Here is a 21,652-nt window from a genome sequence, read left to right on the forward strand (position 1 = left end):
TAAATCTTTTCTCTAGAATACATTGTGCTTTACAGATATTTGTGTTAAAACACATGGTTTTCTTTTCTACGGAAAGTTATCCACTCCACATTTTGTTATACAATGTTTTGTTTAATTTTTAGGAATAAAATGCTCATTGTACCATGTGATTCTACGGAAAAAAGTAAAACTGTATCCTGGTAAACTATGTAAGTTGGCCGGCCGCTGTGGTCGAGCGGTTCTAGGCACTTCAGTCCGGAACCGCGTGACTGCTACGGTCGCAGGTTCGAATCCTGCCTTGGGCATGGATGTGTGTGATGTCCTTAGGTTAGTTAGGTTTAAGTAGTTCTAATCTCTAGGGGGACTGATGACCGCAGATGTTGAGTCCCATAGTGCTCAGAGCCATTTGAACCATTTTTGTGTAAGTTGTCTGAAATAAATTAATGTGTGTCAAAATCTGTTCACTTTTTAAAAAAAACAGCAAATGAAACTGTACCCGTCAAAATGACGGGATGATCCTTTTACGTAAATCGAAATCCCCGGTCCTTCTAGTGTTAAAAGACGTCTCTACAGGATCGAATGCAAGGATGTGGTAGAATGGATGGACTTGATTCCAAATTGCAGACAGCATTTCTATCAGACAGCATAATGCTATCAGAGATTCGTGTGTGCCTCTAGACCCAAGACTGCTTTTTATGCAGGGTGACGGTAACACAGTCGCTACGCTCGTGTTTTTAATAGCGCGGTCCTTACGCAAAATGTATGGTGTGGGCTGTAGAATCCCTCTGTGGTCAGCATCAGATGTCGGTTCTCAGTAGTGTTCCTCGAAAAGAACATCGTCTTCCCTCTAGGGATTCCCATTTGACCTGCCTTGTGAGTGTAATCCTATTACTGAAAAGAGAAAAAATTACTCGACATGCAAACTGACTGCCATGATCAATTTAATTACTTACCCTATCCAATTGATATGAATGATGTGCCACCTGGTGGGTTAGGGCACCATGGAATGATTCTTGACTTGCGGCGCTATCTTTTAACGAAATTTCAATCTCGCACGTACATAAGGAGAGTCATGCTCTCACGATTTGTTTCGTAAATGCTAGACTGGAATACTCTCTTTCAAATTCTTAAGATGCCAGGGGTAAAATACAATGAGCGAAAGGCTATTTACAATTTGTACAGAAACCAGATGGCAGTTATAAGAGTCGAGGGGGATGAAAGGGAAGCAGTGGTTGGTAAGGGAGTGAGACAGGGTTGTAGCCTCTCCCCGATGTTATTGAATCTGTGTATTGAGCAAGCAGTAAAGGAAACAAAAGAAAAATTTGGAGTAGGTATTAAAATGTAGGGAGAAGAATGAAAACTTTGAGGTTCGCCGATGACATTGTAATTCTGTCAGAGACAGCAAAGGACTTGGAAGAGCAGTTGAACGGAAGGGACAGTGTCTTGATAGGAGGATATTAGATGAACATCAACAAAAGCAAAACGAGGATAATGGAATGTAGTCGAATTAAGTCGGGTGATGCTGAGGGAATTACATAAGGAAATGAGACACTCAAAGTAGTAAAGGAGTTTTGCTATTTGGGGAGCAAAATGACTGATGATGGTCGAAGTAGAGAGGATATAAAATGTAGACTGGCAATGGCAAGGAAAGCTTTTCTGAAGAAGAGAAATTTGTTAACATTGAGTATAGATTTAAGTGTCAGGAAGTCGTTTCTGAAAGTATTTGTATGGAGTGTAGCCATGTATGGAAGTGAAACATGGACAATAAATAGTTTGGACAAGAAGAGAATAGAAGCTTTCGAAATGTGGTGCTACAGAAGAATGTTGAAGATTAGGTGGGTAGATCATGTAACTAATGAGGAGGTATTGAATAGGATTGGGGAGAAGAGAAGTTGTAAGTAGGCTGTTTAGGTTTTTTTATTGGTAACGCCATCTCTGTATAAAAATCACTGGCTGTGCTGTGTGCAGTCTGTGTCTAGTTTGCATTGTTGTCTGCCATTGTAGTGTTGGGCACGGCAGCTGGATGTGAACAGCGCGTAGCGTTGCGCAGTTGGAGGTGAGCCGCCAGCAGTGGTGGATGTGGGGAGAGAGATGGCGGAGTTTTGTAATTTGTCATGAACTGCTATATATATTATGACTATTAAGGTAAATACATTGTTTGTTCTCTATTAAAATCTTTCATTTGCTAACTATGCCTATCAGTAGTTAGTGCCTTCTGTAGTTTGAATCTTTTATTTAGCTGGCAGTAGTGGCGCTCGCTGTATTGCAGTAGTTCGAGTAATGAAGATTTTTGTGAGGTAAGTGATTTCTGAAAGGTATAGTTTAATGTTACTCAGGGCCATTCTTTTGCAGGGATCTTTGAAAGTCAGATTACGTTGCGCTAAAAAATATTGTGTGTCAGTTTAAGCACAGTCATGTACAATTGTAAAAAGGGGACGTTTCAAAGTTTGTGGCACAACTTGACTAGACGAAGGGATCGGTTGGTAGGACATCTTCTGAGACATCAAGGGATCACAAATTTAGCATTGGAGGGCAGCGAGAAGGGTAAAAATCGTAGAGGGAGACCAAGATATGAATACACTAAGCAGATTCATAAGGATATACGTTACAGTAGGTACTGGGAGATGAAGGAGCTTGCACAGGATAGAGTAGCATGGAGAGCTGCATCAAACCAGTCTCAGGACTGAAGACCACAACAGCAACAACAACAACAACAGTACTATATAGCATTGTATTGGTAACTGGGACCTGTCACTATGTACAAAACAGCTACATTCTATCGAATTATAGCTTCTTGTTGCCGAAACTAAAATGAATGTGTTTTTTCCCCGACATGTGAGGTAATGGCATGAAAGATCGTACTCTCTAATGTTATTTCACGTTTCAGAAATGTTTGTAATACACACTTGAACATCTGTGAACACTACAATGGCAGACAACAATGCAAACTAGCCACTAGCCGCTGGGCAGTGGACTTCATTGGACGTCACAAAATAATGAGATGCAAATTGTATCCTGCAGTTGAATTTATAACTATACCGATTTTGCTCATAAAACTAAAAGAAATAGGACTGCGCCTATTTTCGTGGAAAGAGGATTGTGATTGAGTTTTCTACGGTCCAGTGCTCAGAATGGCATAGTGGGAGGTCCCTAAGAGGTCGCGGCTGGCCCTTTAGACAAACAGCCCGTGATCAGGACAGCACTCATTCATCACGGTTTTGTTCTGATGGATTTCGGCGTCACTCTCCATTGCATGTGTAGCTTTTGTCGGCGTCGCCCACCCGGTGGACACCGAAGACACTGCGGTGTAAGGCTGCGGTCGATTTAGGCAGAAAGCTTCCTCTTTCGCAAGCAGCAGAATTTTTAAAATGTCATCCGGAGCGTTCTCTGGATTTTCGTTGTTTTTACAGTGGGGAGAAATAAGTTTATCAGATTGCTAGAAGGAGCTGCATTGACATTAAGAGCAATTGTTCTCAATCTCAGAATGGCAGGCTGCTGGCGCGACGTGGGGTGTGTCTACTGGGGGTGCTCACCAGACACAGAAGCGCTCTGATCATGAGGATGAAGTGTGGGGGCTCTGTCGCTATATTTTAGACGAACAAGTTGCACTTGAGGCAGATATCCTTTTATCTCCTATTGTTTAGTTGACTGTCACGCTATTGTGTTGGCGTAGAGGGGTCGCCTTATGTGGCCAGACGGCAGAAAGACAAGTGTGGACAGCGGCCGCAGATGGTGGCAGGAAACAGCAAAGGATGGACCGTCTGAAAAACCTGTGTCCTCGCCGTAGGTGAATGGAGGGAAGAAAAAGGATGCATGAGGAAGAGGGCCTCGAATTACGGCAGTTTGCGACTATACATCGAGGAGAACGCACGTTCAACTACAATACCCTCTGCAGTCTATAGGGAACGACGATTTTACCCAGTACATGTGTTGCATTATGACATAATCTCTATGGCCTTCCTACTACGTGATGAGTTGACGGTTCCACATTTTGCCATCGTTAACCATCACATCGTCACCATGGTAGTCAGAAGAATTTTTCGCCGTGCTAGCTTCGCCCTGCTGCGGGAGAGGATGCATCTCACCAGAAAACAGCTGGAATACAAACGGTCGTGAGCTTTTGGCCGTTCAGCCGCAACTGACAAGGTCACTTCCAGCTTTGGATTGGGACTGGATCGACGCAGCAACAGTTGCACAGCAAACATCATCGAGACAGAGAGCAACGGAGAAGCAGAAAGGGAAATTCAGTAGGCTTGCGCTGCAACAACACAGAGCAGAATATAAAATTACGGAACGTGCTGCGATAAACATGACAGCAAGAAACATCGACGCAGGTGCCATCTCAGCACTTAAGAAGGGACTTAACTTTCCTCCTTCACCACGAAGCATCCCCTTCGCTGACATATTGTTTCGTGTTGAACAAGCGGTTCGTAGGTTCCCAGGTTATGTAGCTGAGGAAATTCGTAGAGAAACGAGCCTTATTCTCTTAAAATCCAAATCACCAGCTTCAGACATGACTGGAGCTGAGCGCAGTGGCCTCCGTCCTCTCCGGAATGATCCTCTCACCGTCGTCCTACCAGCTGACAAGGGCAATGCTGCCGTCTTAATGGAACGAGCCAACTATGACGCAAAAATCAGACAGATGTTGGAGGAAGACAGATACCAAAAATTACCTCGGGACCCAACATCCGGAATAGTGAGGAATACTTCAGAGCTTCTCAAACTGTCACCGCTGGAAGAAAACACTATTAAGACCGCCCACGTTCTATGGTCTGCCGAAGGTGCATAAGAAGGAAACACCACTGAGGCCGATAGTGAGTACCATCGGATCACCGACCTATAAACTTGCTAAACATCTGGCCAGCCTCGTCTCTACGCACGTTGGACACTGTGGACACCATATAAAGAACACGGCGGACTTCATCAATCTGATTAAAGGTCTGCGACTTGCTGAAAGGGATATTATGGTTAGCTTCGATGTGGTTTCTTTATTCACGTGTGTCCCCATCACAGACTCTACGGACTTGCTGTCTCAGCTCTTTGACGACACCATCGTGGATTTATTTAAGCACACTCGGACGTCATCATATTTCTTACATGATGGAGAATATTTTAACCAAACTGACGGCGTGGCGATGGGAAGTCCATTAGCTCCAGTAGTAGCCAACCTCTTCAGGGAGCATTTCGAACACATCGCCTTGGACACGGCTCCTACAAAGCCGAGCTGTTTTTATTGCTACATCATTTGACCACATGGACATGAAAAGTTAGAAGAGTTCCTGGAGCACCTCAACAGGATCTACGACCACATCAACTTTGCGATGGAAGTAGAGAAGGAGGGTTCCCTGCTGTTACTGGACGTGCTTGTCCGCCGTAAACCCAATGGGTCTCTAAATCATAGCGTTTACCGCAGGCCCACCCACACGGATCGATATCTGCACGCCGCCAGTTTCCTTCACCCAGCACAGAAACAGCCAGTTCTGAGGACCTTAGTACATTGAGCTGAAACCGTCTCAGACGCTGAAAACTTGCCGAGAGAATTGAGCCACTTACGCAAAGTTTTTAAGAAAAACCGCTACAACAACAAACGGATCTCACAAGCAGTGTCATCCAAGTCTCAAAGGAAGAAGACCTCTGAGGAAGACACCAGCCAGGTTGCATTCTTACCGTTTTGTGATTCGACAACAGGGAAGATTAGTCGGCTCCTGAAGAGGCATAAAATAGACGCAATCTTCAGGTCTCCGGCGAAGATCCGGAAACTAATGAAATCTGTGAAAGACGATGTAGGCCTCAGAACGCCAGGAATTGACAAGATACCATGTGGATGTGGGCAGTTCTACGTTGGCCAGACTTTTCGCACTATTGAACAACGACGCATAGAACATGAAAGGTGTTACCGTCTGCGCTATCCCGAAAAGTCAGATGTAGCAGAACATGCTCTCGGAAACGGACACCGAAAGGCATTCGATGAGACGTCTGTTATTAAACGGACTAATGGCTTCTGGGATAGCGTGATAAACGAGGCCATAGAGATTAGAAATACTGACAACGCCTTCAATAGAGACAGTGGATTGCAGCTGAGTAGCGTGGGATCCGGTGTTGAGGGAGCTGAAGAGGGCCCGGAGGTCGCGGGCCAAAACATTACCATATATGGTGCGGGACCGAGTATCAATGACGTCACGAGCAACGCCAGGAGCATCGGCGCGATTTTATAAGCACGGCAATGACAACCACACAACAGTCATCCACTTGACAATGGCAGGGGAGTTCTCTGCCGAAAGCTCGTGGCAGTAAAACACTTGACGTGGCTTGAAACCCCAGGATGTTTTATTAACGGATATCGCCGCCAAAGCATACATTCGTACACAACACAGAAATTGTGTTTCGATTGAGTACTAACCCCTCCACGACAACTTCTCTCTGAGAGGCTAACGTGGCGATGGTCACTGAATCAAACCTTTCCTGGGAGTCCAGTAGTCAGTTTCCGATGCACCACAATCTGTTTATTGCAACCTCGTAGCCTCACATTGACGGCGCAACAAAGAATTTGCGTCACGATTGAATACTACAGGCTCCATGACGACATCTATCCCAGGGACTAATGTGGCTACGATCACCGAATGGAACCTTTCCTGGGAGTCCCTTAGCCTGTTTCTGATGAACCACAACCCGCTTTCTGTCATCTTCACAGCCTCCCATTGATGATGCGGCAAAAAAGTAGGGTCACAATGGAATAGTACAAGCCCGGAGCAGATTTCTCTGCGGGGGAGCAACGTGGCTACGGTCACCACATGGATCCTCTCCTGGGAGTCCATTAGCTTTTTTCCGATGAACAACAACCCATTTACAGTTAGCCTTGCACCCTCACGTTGATGACACAACACAGAGATTGCATTGCAATTGAATGCTACAGGCTCCCTACCGACTTCTCTCCCAGAGACTAACGTGTCCACGGTCATCGCATCGAACGTCTCCTGGAAGTCCATTAGCTTGTTTCTGATGCACCACAACCCGTTTACTGTGACCCTCGCACACTCACATCGAAGATGCGACACAAAAATTGCGACGCGAATGAGTACTACAGGCTCCAAGCCAGATGCCCTCGGAGAGGCAAACCTGTATACGGTCATCGCATGGAACCTCTTCTGGGAGTGCCTTAGCGGGTTTCTGATGCACCATAATCTTTTTACTGTAACCCTCGCACCCTCGAATTGACGATGCAACACAAAAATTGCTCCGTGATTGAATACTACAGGCTCCCTGTTGACTTCTCTCTGAGACAGTAACGTGTCTACAGTCACCACATGGAACCGCTCCTAGGACTGCATTAGCTTGTTTCCGATGCAACACAACCCATTTACATTAACCCTCGCACCATCACTCAGAAGAAGGAAGACACAAATTACGTCGTGATTGAATACCACAGGCTCCATGAAAACTTCTCTCCGAGAGACTAACACGGCTACAGCCACCTCCTGGAACCTCTATTGGAAGACCAGTAGCTTGTTTCAGATGCACCACAACCCATTTACTGTAACCCTCGCACCCTCACATTGACGATGCAACACAGAAATTGCGACGCAAATGAGTACTACAGGCTCCAAGCCAGCTGACCTCGTAGAGACTAACGTGTCTATGGTCACCACATGCAACCTCTCCTGCATGGCCATTAGCTTGTTTCCGATGCACCACAATCTGTTTACTGTAACTCTCGCATTAATGAGTCAACACAGAAATAGATTCACGATTGAATACTATAGGCCATTCCAACTTCTCTATGAGATATTAACACTTAGGAGGCGACACCCGTAAAAATACGGGAGTGCCTGATCATCCCGTAAATTCGACTCTCATAATTTTTAGGGTGCATGTGCTTGATCTTCCCTTTCCTTCCTTTACGTGTTCGTAGGTCTCCCAATGGTCTGGTAGGCACGGGAGATGGTATAGTTGAAGTATTTGACGGTAGATGGTGTGACATGCTGGTCAAGGGAGAACCTCTATTCTTTTTTTTGTGAGGCTTTGCGAGCGGGAATATTCTGCCTCGCGGGCGCTCAGTTCCGTCGTCATGGCGAAGCGTGGATTGGCAGATGATGAAATCGCTCGTGGAGCGAGTTTGATGAAAGTGATGTTGATTTTTTGGAGGACGATGATTTGCTTAATTCTGATGATGACGTAGACTCTATTCAATAAGAAGATTCTGAGTCTTCAGGTAAGGAATGCAGGTAACAAAATACGAAATATTTTTATTCAGATCTCAATTGAAAGAGCTTTCAATACTTAACTACTGTAGTAAGTGTTTTTATTTGTAAATACTACTTTTATGGTAGATTCAGACGAGGAGAGCGAGCATCCAAGTTCTTCAGAAGCATGTATTGCCTTTGTTCCTGCTGATACCACACCTGTAGTGCGTGGGCGACCAAGGGTGAATGTGAGACCGAGAACTTCACGCTGTTCCGATTCTGAGGAAGACTGGACGACCACTGTTCATGTGCCAAATATCTATCCATTTTCAGGACACTCTGGAAAGTGCAACCTTACCAGTTTATACCAGAACAGCACACCTCTAGACTTCTTTTTGTGTTTACTGACAGATAGTATGGTGAATCATATAAAGCAGCAAACTAATCTGTGTGCACAACAAAGAATAAGGAAATTATGAAGCACAAATTCCCTTCCCCTACCTGCTCGTTATCAAAGTGGAAAGGAGTTACTCTCTTAGAAATAAGAAAGTTTCTGGCAATTGTAGTCCACATGTGTGTAAGTGTCATATCCTGTATATGAGAGCACTGGTCCTACACTCTCCAGACTATCAACTGGAAAACATTTTCTGGAAAAGATTGAGTCAGATATAGGCAAGAAACAGAAGCAAAAACAATGTGTAGTGTGTTCTCTGAGAGGCAAAAAGATTACTGGGAAAGTGTGGTGCAAGAAGACATGCTACCAGTGTAGTGAATGCAAAGTGATATACTGCAAACTACTGTGCTTCAAAATTTATCATACAAAGACCAAAACTGCATCTTAAAATAAACCCAAAGGAAGATACTGTATATAAAACAAGCAGTATAAATAATTATTAAAATTCTTGGTTAAAATAATGTAGTTTTTCTTCTGAACATTAAGTCCATTTTTCCCTGAACAAATATTCACTTTTCAAAAATAATGCTATAATTGAAAGTTTCATTAAAGCAAATATTAACTAAAAGAACAAAGTATTATACATAGCTTCAAAGTAGACAGTTCAGGCTTTTCAATAAGGGTACTGTCATTACTACAAAAAAAAACAATTAAAAGTTGTAGTAAATTAAAATACGCTAAAAACAGATAGGACTTGTGGTAGAGTTCCGTGCCCTATGGCTAAAGGCCCAAGTGTTAAGTGACTGCAGTCACAGCATGGAACCTCTAATGGGAGTCCAATAGCTTGCTTCCAATACACTGCAACCCATGTACTATAACCCTCGCACACTCACACTGACGATGCGACACAGAAATAGGGTCGTGACTGAATACTACAGGACCCATGCCGACTTCTCTCCGAGGGACTAACGTGGCTACAGTTACATGTGAGTCAAGCAGCTCGTTTCCGATTCACCACAACCCGTTTACTGTGACCCTCCCCCCTCACATTAACGATGCATCACAGAAATTGTGTCGCAATTGAATACTAGACGCTCCTTTGCGACTTATCTCCGAGATACTAACGTGGCTATGGTCACAGCATGGAACCTCTCCTGGGAGTCAAGTAGCTTGTTTCTGATGCACCACATCCCATATACCGTAACCCTCGCACCCTCATTATGAAGAAGGAACACAGAAATTGTGTCGAATTGGAATACTACAGGCTCGGTGATGACTTCTCTTCGAGAGACAAACATGGCTACAGTCACCGCATGGAACCTCTCCTCAGAGTCTATTATCTTGTTTCCCATGCACCAACACCTGTTTACTGCAACCTGTGGATCCTCACATTGATGATATGATACAGAAATTGGCTTGCAATTGAGTACTAGAGCCTCCATGCAGACTTCTCACCGAGAGACTAATGTGTCCATGGTCATCACGTCGAACCTCTCCTGGGGGTCTATTAGCTTGTGTCTAATGCATCTCACCCCGCTTACTGTAGAACTTGCACCATCAAATTGCCAAAGAAACACAGAAATTGCATCGCGATTGAGTACTACAGACTCCATGACAACTTTCCTACAAGAGACTAACATGGCTATAGACACCGAATGATACATCTCCTGGGAGGCGACTATCTGGTTTCCAATGAACCAATACCTGTTTATTGTAACCCTTGGACACTCACACTGATGATGTGACAAAGAAATTGCGTCACGATTCTATACTAAAAGGTTCTTGTCGACTTATCTGCGAGAGGCTAATGTGGCTACAGTCACCATATGGCACCTCTCCTGGGAATCAAGTAGCTTGTTTCCGATCCAAAGCAGCCCATTTACTCTAAGCATTGCACCCTCCCATCAACGATGCGACACAGAAATTGGGTCACGATTGGATACCAACATGCTGACATCCTTCCAAGACAGTAATGTGGCTACAGTCACCATATGGAACCTCTACCGGGAGCCAAGTAGCTAGTTTCTGATGCACAATAACCACTTTACTGTAGCCCTCGCACCCTCACAATGACGATGCAACACAAAATTGCGTCGTGATTGAATACTATAGGTTCCCTGCTGACTTACTTCCGAGATACTAATGTTGCTACGGTCACGGTATGGCACCTCTCCTAGGAGTCAAGTAGTTTGCTTCCAATGCACCACAACCCGTTTACTCTTCCCTCACAACCTCATATTGACGACGCAACACAGAAACTGCCTGCAACTGAATACTGCAGGCTCCATGCTGACTTAACTCTGAGAGACTATATTGGCTACAGTCACCACATGGAACCTCTCCTGGTAATTCTGTAGCTTGTTTCTGGTGCACCACAACGCGTTTACTGTAACCCTCGTACCCTCACATTGGCGATGAGACACAGAAATTGTGTCTGGATTGAATCCTACAGGATCCATGGTGACTCATCTCCAAGAAACTAACGTGACTACAGATGAACCACAACATGTTTACTGTTCCGTCGGACCCTCAATTGGACGAAGGAACACAGAAATTGCGTCGCAATTGAATACTACAGGCTCTGTAACGACTTATTCCTGAGATACTAACGTGGTTATGATCACTGCATAGAACCTCTCTACTGGGAGTCCAGTAGCTTGTTTCTGATGCACCATATCCCATATACTGTAGCCTTCACAGACTCATTATGATGAAGGAACAGAAATTCCGTCACGATTGAATACCACAGAACTCCATGATGACTACCCTCCAAGAGACTAACGTGGCAACAATTGCAGCATGGAACTTCTCCTGGAAGTCGATTAACTTTATTTCCTATGCACCAACACCAATTTACTGCAACCAGAGGATCCTCACATTGACGATACGACACAGAAATTTTGGCGCGATTAAGTACTAGAGCCTCCATGCCGACTTCTCATTGAGAGACAAATGCGTCCACGGTCTTTTCATCGAACCTCTCCCGGCAGTCCATTAGCATGTTTAAGATACACCACAACCGATTCACAGTAAAACTCGCAGAAACAAATAGATGAAGAAACACAAAAATTGGGTCGCGCTTGAGTACTACAGGCTCCATGACGACTTACCTCCGAAAGACAAACATGGCTACAGTCACCGCAAGGTACCTCTCCTGGGAGTTCATTACCTGGTCTCCGATTCACCACAACCTGTTTACTGTTCCCTCGCACCCCCACATTGACGAAGGATCACAGAAATTGCGTCGCAATCGAATACTACAGGCTCCCTGCCGACATATCTCGGAGATGCTAAAGCGACCATGGTCAACGAGTTGAACCTGTCATAGGAATCTATTAGCATATTTCCGATTCACCACAACTCGTTTATTGTAACGCTAGCACCCTCGCATTGACGATGCAACACAGAAATTGCGTAGCTATTGAATACTAAAAGCTCCATGATGACACTTCTCCGAGGGACTCACCTGGATGCAGCCACTGTTGTAACCACCCCCAGGGGACCAGTAGCTTGTTTCCAGTGCACCACAACTCATTTACTGTAATCCTCGCACCCTCACATTGAACCCAACAAAGAAATTGCGTCGCGATTGAGTACTACAGACCATTGCGACTTCTCTTAGTATAAGGTCCAGGTGGATTCAGCCACTGCTTGTAACCTCCCGTGGTAGACCAGTAGCTTGTTTCAGATGCACCACATCATGTTTACTGTAAACCTCGCACCCTCACATTGGCGATGCAACACAGAAATCGATTCGTGATTGAATACTACAGGCTGCATGGCGACTTCTCTCCGGGATACTCACGTGGATATGGCCACTGCTAGTAACCTACTCTGGCAGACCATTAGCTTCTTTCCGATGAGCCACAACCCATTTACTGCAACCCTCACACCCTCAAATTGAAGAAGCAGCTCAGAAATTGTAGCGCGAGTGAATATTACGGTCTCGATGCTGACTTCTCTCCGTGAGAAAAACACAGCTTCCACTGGGAGGAAATTTCGCACTGGAAACCAGTCAGCGTGGCGCCACCTGGGGGAGGTGTGTTGCCTTCTGTAACTAGGTTAAAACCGCCAGGAGACCTTCTGATTCCCAGAAATCTTCAGATTGTTCTGAAGTGTTCTTGACGCTCAGAGGAATCTGAGTGAGGCAGCGAGCGTAATGTCCTATCCTGTGGCCTTGACGTAGCCCCAGCGCTCAGTAACCCCCTCAGATGGGGTGAAGCTAAAACCGGAAGTGCCGTCCATGCATGACGTTAAAAGGCTAACTCTTAACTGGGTGCAATCCTCACTGAACTGCACTGGCCCACCATGAATTATCAAAAGTGGTGGGTGAGTCATGATCCCCCAGTATGTGTGAAGGCCCTCCGGGGAATGTAATTCGAGTTTGAGTGCCGCACTACCTCGATGATGTCAGACTCCACAACATAAGACCCGAGCCATAACATCATAGTATCTCCATGTTGCGTAAGGTGAGGGTTGTCGTGAGTCAAGGAAGGACATTAAATTCCCGTCAAGGTATGATGTTAAACGCCCCCAACCCAAGGCAAAAGTGAAGGGTGTGTGGCACAGGGGGAGCTGTATCCTGGGACCGAAGATCTGTCCCTGGCAGGTGGAGGGGGGGGGGGTGGGTTGAGTGTAGCTGTTCGGTTGCAGTTGCGCTGGGCAGTCTCCTCTTCCCTCCCTCTCTTCATGCAGAGCACAGACCAGCAGGAGCTCTGCATGCCAGCAACCTCGTTCGTGGGACCTCGGCGCGAGTCGGCAAGGGTGCTTCGCAGCGCCCGTGGGTAACTGGATCGTGTTCTGCCAAACCCAGGATGTGATTCCTAGGCCTTTAGATGGAAGCTCGGGCAATAGGCGGCGAAAGACGGTGAGTGCATCGGCTTGTCTGGAGTGCGGGGTGCACTTGTCAGTGAACGCTGGGAGAAATTGTCGATGACAGGGCCACTGAAGGAGGCCAGTTCGCTGGTAACGGTGTGCTGAACCCAGCAGCTCAGGAGTGCGCTTGATCTAGGGGCGAGGTTGGCGGGCGAGCTGCATTTAGTCCCCCCCCCCCTCCCCCCCCATGCCAAAGCAGCTTGTCCGGGGTTAGAGACGGGCTTCCAATCTTTTTCCCTTGTCTAACTAATGATGGCTTCCGACGAAACAAGCGATCTGAGTGCGCCCATAAGGGCTTCTTTGCTAGCTGATCCCTCGCCACAAGATGGCCTGGGTCAGGCGATGGAGGAATGTGGATTGGCAATTGAGTTACCCAGTTCCTAGATCAGAGCATTAAGAATGGCAAAATTAGCCAGGCTGCAGTGCAGGCTATCAAAAACGACCTGGCGGCATGGGCAATTGCCAATGCTAAGCTAGAAGGTAGGTTAGAAGAACTGGAAAAAGAAAATGAGAGGCTGAGGAAACAAGCAGTCTACACATGGGCTGGCGTCGCGCCACAAGCTGCAACAAAGGCCCAGACTGCGAGAGAAACCATAGAGAAAGTCTCCAAACGGCCAGACACAGCAGTCTTTCTGAGACCAATGGCCGGCCAAGATATTAAAAAGGTTCAGGAAGTGTTTGCCACTGCCGTGAATCCAGTAAGGGAAACAATTAAGATCAATAGAGTAAAAGCAACCAAAAACGTAGTTATCGTAGATGTTGCCTCGGAAGATGACAAAAATAAGCTTCTAGCAAATCAGTAAAGTGTGAGTCCCCCCTTAAGCGAAATCCTCTTGTCATCTTGTATGACGTTCCCACATCACTGACAAATGAAGATTTATGCGAAACCCTGTGCCAGCAGAAACTTGGTGACTCGGACATGGAATCATTCTTAAAAGAATTTAAGCTTAGATTCGAAACAGGACCTAGGGACAGGGATGTAGTTCATCATGTTGCCGAGGTAACAGGGGCCTTATGGAGGAAGCTAACACCTATGGGCAGGGTGTATATAGGATTGCATGTAATAAACGTGAAAGACTATCTGGTCGTACCCCGATGCCACAACTGTAGGGACATAGATTATATTCACAAATATTGTAGCAGTAAAGGACTGTAGAAAATCAGGGGTTTGTATACCATGTACACGCAGGGTCAAAAGGCCCTGCGGCACAACTGGGAGAAACTACCCAACCTATAAAATGCTGGAGCAGCGCATTATCTCCAGAACAGATTATGGCTGAAGCTGAGAACGAAATCAAATCAACTAAGAAAAGGACGTTTCCAAGCAAGAAGAGAAGGGATGCTGACAGAGTAAATAAATCCAAAGAGTTCTTAAAATCTCTTCAATAAACAAAAGAACAAAAGACAATTATGGTCGATTTATGCATTCAGACCGAGCCAGTTGTAGAAACAAAAGAACTAGGAGAAATTATGGCTGATCTATGTATTCAGACTGAGCCCATGACTCCGGTTCTTTCGAGTGTCTATTCGACACTCAACCCGGAGGCAGAAAGCTTTGTTATAAAACAGGAAAAGATGAGCACACAACAGACAATCACGGTCGATTTATGCATCCAGACCGAGCCAGTTGAAGAAACAAAAGACAGCTCACAATCGACTAAAACAAATAGAATAATCCCTGCTCAGGAAGGACTTCCTAAACCTGTTTTACAAGACAACACAGTCACGAGTACGCGTACGATTACGAGTACCATCCAGTCGCAAGTAGTGTAAAGAGCTGCGGAAATGGACCCAAGAGGGATATACCCCAACTTGGAGCTCGCAATGCAGCTATCGCGTTTGGAGCAGCCAGCTGTCCTTACCACGGCGCTCAGGCACGTCGTACGCATAGGGCATAAATACGGAAGAAAGGCCACCTTCTCGATAATGGAGGCTGTGGACGGGATACAGCTAAAGTTGTAAGTAGGCTGTTTAGGTTTTTTTATTGGTAACGCCACCTCTGTATGAAAATCACTGGCTGTGCTGTGTGCAGTCTGTGGCTAGTTTGCATTGTTGTCTGCCATTGTAGTGTTGGGCAGCGGCAGCTGGATGTGAACAGCGCGTAGCGTTGCGCAGTTGGAGGTGAGCCGCCAGCAGTGGTGGATGTGGGGAGAGAGATGGCGGAGTTTTGAAATTTGTCATGAACTGCTATATTTATATATGATGATATCAAGGTAAATACATTGTTTGTTCTCTATTAATATCTTTCATTTGCTAACTATCCCTATCAGTAGTTAGTGCCTTCCATAGTTTGAATCTTTTATTTAGCTGGCAGTAGTGGCGCTTGCTGTATTGCAGTAGCTTGAGCAGCGAAGATTTTTGTGAGGTAAGTGATTTGTGAAAGGTATAGTTTAATGTTAGTCAGGGCCATTCTTTTGTAGGGAATTTTGAAAGTCAGATTGCGTTGCGCTAAAAAAATATTGTGTGTCAGGTTAAGCACAGTCGTGTATAATTGTTCAAAGGGGACGTTTCATATGTCGACCCTTAGCCGAGGATACCTCACTGGAATCTTCTGATTTTTTTTCTTGTAGTTTGTGTAAGTAGTGTAGATTTTGTTTATTGATAGTGCGTAATTATAGAGAGAATTTCCTTTGTAGTTGTAGTTTTTCATTGTTGTACAGTAAAACAGTTGTGGCATGCATGTAGATTTGCACCAAGTATTTCGCAGCTGCGCTGGCAATTAAGTAGACATTATTTGCATTGCTATGTTATTTTATTTTGCTCTTCAAATTGTGCTTTTCTGTGTTATCGTGTGAAATATTGTGACAATTATGGCGTGTGAAAAACGTAATACTAGGCTCCAAAGTAAACTGAGAAATGACAGTGAAGACGAAAGCAGTGTGTTAGCGCCGCAGAGTAATGAATTAACTGATGTTCAAAGTAGTAATTTGATAATTGTGCATAGGGAAATGGAGCGGGCGGCAAACAATGGCGTGGACAGTGAAACAATTAGTGAAGAGGGAAGCATTATCGATCGATCGGTCGGCAATAGCTCGCCTCAGGAAGCCGAAATGACACGACACGATTTCGCAAATACTGTAGATTCAGGTTTTGGATCCTCACCGTTTTCTCAAATAAGTCAAGACACATTTTCTGCTTGTCAAAACGTGAATGTTTCCGGTGCAAATTCACTGCCGAAAAGCACTGAGGAACATGTTTCAGACACCAATGCATTGTTATTACAGTTAATACAACAAATGGGACAAACACAGCAAAAGCTTCAAAAGTTAGACACAATGGAACAAAATCAGAGACAAACACAGCAAAAGCTTCAAAAGTTAGACACAATGGAACAAAATCTCAAAAAGTTAGACACAATGGAACAAAATCTTCAAAAGTTAGACACTACACTTGAACAAACACGTGAAGATTTAACCACTGAGTTACATAACATTGAATCGAAATGTCAGAAAGTGTGTAATGACGTAAAAACACAAATTTGTGAGCATTTTCAACCTATTTTTTCGCGGCATGAAAATGCATTACAGAATCACGAAGCAGCCATAAAAGAACTGCAAACCATTGTTCATGAAAATCATGAGACCTTGTGGGCTAAAATTGACTCAGTTGCATCTACGGATTCGGTTACACAACTTGCAAAAACTCAGGAAAACTTAAAGGACACAGTAGATTCGATTTCAACACAAACGGACACTCTGAAGCTTGGTTCAGAAAAACACACTGAGGAAATGTGTTCATTATCAGAGAAAGTAGTTGAACTTTCGGATCAGCTAAATAATTTATCTACGAAGGTAGATGATAATCTGAATGACGCAAAACTGGTAGTCTTTAATGACACAGAAGAGAGCGAACAAATTAGGAAACTGAAACAATATCTGAATGAAATTGATACGCAACATCAAAGAGAAATCCGGGAAGTACAAGATCAGCTGACACAGGTAATACAAGAATTACGTATTTCAGAGGACACTCGCGTTCCAATACGGGAAGAGGGACATAGAAATGCGGAACAACCACAAAATAATAACACAGGACACTTCGGAAGTTATGAAAGAAATTGGCAAGGTGCACCGAATTTTGAAATGGAACCGCCGAAACGACGTAACAATGACCGATATGCGATTCGCCGACATGATGACTTTGACTATAAGCTGTTCATTACTACACGTAAATTCAAAACATTTAAGAATTCTGGCTACGACATTCATCCACAAGCATGGCTCCATCAATTCTCTCATTGTTTTCCTCCCAACTGGTCATTAGAGCACAGATTAGAATTTATGTGTGGCTACTTAGAGAATGAACCAGCTGTAAGAATGCGGTCGGTCATTCACGATTGCCACAGTGAAGGAGAGTTTTACCATGCCTTCCTCTCAGCATATTGGTCTCAGGCCACACAAGACCGAGTAAAACAAAGCATCATAATGATGAAACGTTTCGAACAATCTGAATTTTCCAGTCTTATGAAATATTTTGAAGACATGTTGCACAAGAATCAGTACCTGTCAAACCCATACAGCCCCTCAGAACTTATCCGCATTTGCTTAATCAAATTGCCTGAACATTTACGACACATTATTTTGGCATGACGTTGCAAAGACGACATTGAAGCTTTTCAGGGACTGTTACAAGAATTGGAAATTGACACTGACAATCGCGGAATGCGGAAACAGGAACACAACAATTACAGGTCACATCCGTCACAATTCCTCGATAATAACTGGATGCGGCAAGGCTATTCTCACAACACAAATCGTGACCAAAACAGACACCACCCGTATGGCAACCGTTGGCAGAGTAGTAATAATTACAGGGAAAGATCACCTCTCCGCGGTAATGACTATCACAGAGACAATCAGAGAAACAGACAATATGGGAACCAAAACAATTATTATTACGGGAGACAGAATAACTTGAGACGCAACGGTCCAGCGCGCAGTTACGATTCAGGGAGAAATTCTCCACCACTTAACCGACAAGAAAGAAACTACAGGAACTACCGACATGACGACAGACGATGTGATCGTAACGACAGACCTGAATTGCATCAGAACTGGCGGGATTCAAACAGAGCAGGGCCCTCTCGTCACGGTGAATTTGTAGAAGTTAGGTCTCCAAACCCCAATAACGACGCGCGCCAACAAAGAGACAATAGGCAATGACTCACACCGCTGGCAGCCACAAAACATACTTATGAAACTGACGACGCAGCTGCCGTAGCTAGTAATTACGTAAAAATGGAAGACATTAGGGACATCTTACTCCAGGAACACGACATAAAACATAACAACATTGCATATCCTGTGATTCACATTACAGTAAATGATGTAAAATTTACGGCAGTACTTGACTCTGGCAGTCCCATTTCAGTAATTAGTGAAACAGCCTTTAGCAAATGCTACAAATCGAACGATTGTCCCACACTTCCGTTACGTAAGATTAAATTACAAGGTGCAATCTTTGGAAAAAGTGTAGATGTACGCCAACAAACCAACTTAGAATTCTTTTGTCAAAGCCACAACTTCTCTATGAGCTTTCTTATTGTTCCATTATTGTCGACGGAAATTATACTGGGAGTAGACTTTTTGAATGAATACAAAGCAATCTTAAGCTTTCACGATGCTGAAATAAGTTTAGAAAAAGAAGGTAAGTCAGTAGCTTTGAAATTTGAAGATTGGCTCTCAAACCATGACGAAGAAATTAATCGGCTTTACCTCCTGTTAGACAACAGTTCGGAATTTTCAACGGAACTTGACACTAACAATCACTCTGCAAGTACTGACAGGGATGATGTCGACGGCATATTTGAAACTAATGAGTTAATTCAGAATAAAATTCAAACAATTGAGAATTGTAATGACACTGATTGGCAGGACCTCTTTGAGATTTTACAAGCACATTCCACAGTTTTTACTCACAAAACAGGAACAATCAAGGGATTTCAATACCAATTTCGTGTTCGTGAGCATACTAAATTTTGTGTTAGACCATACGTAATTCCGGCGCATTATAGGGACCGTGTTAGAACAGAAGTACAATCTATGCTTGATGAGGGCATTATTGAGCCTGCAGTAAGCTCATACAACAATCCATTACATGTTGTTGAGAAGAAAAATGGATCGATCAGACTTGTCTTAGATTCGAGACAAATCAATACTATCATTATTCCTGAAACAGACAGGCCGCAAACGTTGGAAGAACTTCTTCAAAATTTTAATGGTGTAAAAGTGTTGTCTTCCATTGATCTCAGATCCAGCTTTTATCAGATCTAACTTCATCCAGAATGTAGAAAATACACAGCTTTCCTTTGTTTCGGCGTTTGTTATCAGTTTCGGAAACTTCCCTTTGGTTTGAACATTTCTTCAGCAGCATTCATTCGCGGGCTAAATTCCATATTGCCTGAGTTCTTAAAACGTCACATCACCTTATATGTGGACGATATTCTAATAGCAGAAGCTTCATGGGAACAACATAATCGCATCCTCAACAGTTTGTTACGCATTTTTGCAGAATCTGGAATTACAGTTAACTTGGAAAAGTCTGAATTCGGTCGGACAAAGGTGAAGTTTTTGGGACATATTATTTCTTCTAAAGGCATTCAGCCGGATCCTGAAAAGTTAGAAGCAATCAGAGCCATTCCAGTTCCATCCACAAAAAGACAAGTCCGCAGTTTTCTAGGTCTCGTAAATTTTTACCGTCGTTTTCTGAATATGCAAATTCTTGTTACACCAAAACTTTGTTCTCTCACTGGAAAAAATACTATTTGGAACTGGGACGAACAAGCACAGTTGGAATTCGATTCTTTAAAAGAAGCGTTACTTCATGCGCCAATATTAGCTCATCCAGATCTATCACAAGATTTCTGCCTTAGCACGGATTCTTCTAAAGTCGGTCTTGGTGCCCATTTATTTCAAGAAGCCATAGAAAATGACATTACTGTTCAGAAAACCATTGCTTTTGCTAGCCGAGTGCTAACAAAATCTGAAAAAAATTATTCCGTTACTGAATTAGAAGCTTTAGCAATCGTTTGGGCATTTAACAAATTCCGTTTCTTTCTTTCTGGTAAGCACGTAAAAGTATACAGTGATCATCGTGCATTACAATTTCTTATGTCTTCAAAATTAAATCATGACAGGTTAAAACGTTGGGCATTGTTTCTGCAAGAATTCCGCTTCACAATAGTCTACATTCCCGGCAAGGAGAACATTGTTGCGGACGCACTGTCACGCGCACCGGCTGGGCTTGAGAAAAGTAGCACAGAAGGCAACATTGAGAAAAATTTCAGTATTCTTTACATTCAGAAAGTCGCCTTTGAAAACTTCATCACCACATCTTTAAAGGACATTGCTCATGAACAAGATAAAGATCCGATTTGGAAAGACATCAAGAGCAAATGGCATGAAAAGACACACACACAGATTCGGCATTATTACCTGGTTAGAAACAACATACTCTTCAAACGCTGCACTGTTGATGACAAGCTATGGGTACTTTGCATTCCAGACGATCTTGTTAATAAGCTCATTTGGTACATTCATTTCAGCTACGCACATTTTGGCCCACGAAAATGTTATCATATTCTTCGAACGACTTGTTATTTTAACAATATGGAAAAGCGAATTCGAAGAGTCTTGTCTATTTGTAAACTTTGTCAAAAGGCGAAACCATCTACTGTCTCACATCGTGCTCCGTTGTTTCCTATCATTCCTTCTAAATTAAAAGAATTTGCTGCTGTTGATCTCTTGGGACCGCTTGTCAGAACATCTAATGGATTTTCGTACGTTCTAGTCGCTGTTGAACTTACTTCAAAATTTGTTTCTTTCACTCCGTTACGTAAAGCCACTGGACGATCTGTATCCAACGCCTTTGTTAAAAATTTCTTACGTGAAGTTGGACACGTTAGTAAAGTCATTTCAGATAACGGACCGCAATTCAGATCTGCTGTTTGGTCACGCATGCTTCGCAACCATAAAATCAAACCCGTTTTTATTTCATTGTACTCACCACATTGCAACCCGTCTGAACGGATTATGAAAGAAATCAATAAGCTTTGCAGACTTTATTGTCACAGAAAGCATCAGCATTGGGACAGATATTTACACTTATTTCAAAACGTGCTGAATGAAACGCCTCACGACTCCACTACTTTACCACCTACTCTTGTACTGAAGAATGAAGAACCACCGAACAGAATCAGAGAGCTTGTACCTTTCCCGAATACACG

This window comes from Schistocerca americana, chromosome 5 (genome assembly GCF_021461395.2).
Source record: "Schistocerca americana isolate TAMUIC-IGC-003095 chromosome 5, iqSchAmer2.1, whole genome shotgun sequence".
Lineage (NCBI taxonomy): Eukaryota > Metazoa > Arthropoda > Insecta > Orthoptera > Acrididae > Schistocerca > Schistocerca americana.